General features: G+C 41.8%; 1 non-coding gene across 1 annotated transcript; it reads left to right on the top strand.

Annotated features, from left to right (window-relative positions):
- Nucleotides 1-543: 543 nt before the first annotated feature.
- On the top strand, nucleotides 544-651 carry LOC130942826 (small nucleolar RNA R71). The gene has a single exon (XR_009071375.1). It is a non-coding gene; the product is annotated as a small nucleolar RNA R71 (small nucleolar RNA).
- Nucleotides 652-1,208: the final 557 nt, after the last annotated feature.

Below are 1,208 nucleotides of genomic sequence, written 5' to 3'. Positions count from 1 at the left end.
TTGCTGAGAAGATGATGGAAAAGGCTTGCCATTGCTAAACCTGTTTCTTCCACCATTATTGTTATTGAAACCTTGTTGAGGTCTCTCTTGATTCTTCCATGAGAAATTGGGGTGATTTCTCCATGAAGAATTGTAGGTGTTTCCATAGGGTTCTCCTAGGTAATTCACCTCTTCCATTGAAGGGTTCTCAGGATCATAAGCTTCTTCCTCAGATGAAGCATCCTTAGTACTGCTTGGTGCATTTTGCATTCCAGACAGACTTTGAGAAATCAAATTGACTTGTTGAGTCAATATTTTATTCTGAGCCAAAATGGCATTCAGAGTATCAATCTCGAGAACTCCTTTCTTCTGACTTGTCCCATTGTTCACAGGATTCCTTTCAGAAGTGTACATGAATTGGTTATTTGCAACCATTTCAATTAGCTCTTGAGCCTCTGTAGGCGTCTTCTTCAGATGAAGAGATCCTCCAGCAGAGCTATCCAAAGACATCTTGGACAGTTCAGAGAGACCATCATAGAAAATACCTATGATGCTCCATTCAGAAAGCATGTCAGAAGGACATTTTCTGATTAATTGTTTGTATCTTTCCCAAGCTTCATAGAGGGATTCTCCATCCTTCTGTCTGAAGGTTTGGACTTCCACTCTAAGCTTACTCCATCTTTGTGGTGGAAAGAACTTTGCCAAGAAGGCATTGACTAGCTTTTCCCAAGAGTCCAGGCTTTCCTTAGGTTGAGAGTCCAACCATGTCCTAGCTCTGTCTCTTACAGCAAAAGGGAATAGCATCAGTCTATAGACCTCAGGGTCAACCCCATTAGTCTTGACTGTGTCACAGATTTGCAAGAACTCAGCTAAAAACTGATGAGGATCTTCCATTGGAAGTCCATGGAACTTGCAATTCTGTTGCATTAGAGAAACTAATTGAGGCTTAAGCTCAAAGTTGTTTGCTCCAATGGCAGGGATAGAGATGCTTCTCCCATAAAAATCAGGAGTAGGTGCAGTAAAGTCACCCAGCACCTTCCTTGCATTGTTTGCATTATTGTTATTTTCGGCTGCCATGTCTTCTTCTTCTTTGAAGAATTCGGTCAGGTCCTCTAAAGAGAGTTGTGCTTTGGCTTCTCTTAGCTTTCTCTTCAAGGTCCTTTTGGGTTCAGGGTCAGCTTCAACAAGAATGCCTTTGTCTCTGCTCCTGCTCATATGAAAGAGAAGAG

Source organism: Arachis stenosperma, chromosome 7 (assembly GCF_014773155.1).
Source record: "Arachis stenosperma cultivar V10309 chromosome 7, arast.V10309.gnm1.PFL2, whole genome shotgun sequence".
Lineage (NCBI taxonomy): Eukaryota > Viridiplantae > Streptophyta > Magnoliopsida > Fabales > Fabaceae > Arachis > Arachis stenosperma.
The sequence above is the reverse complement of the archived record's forward strand: the minus strand, read 5'-3'. Positions and strand labels throughout refer to the sequence as shown.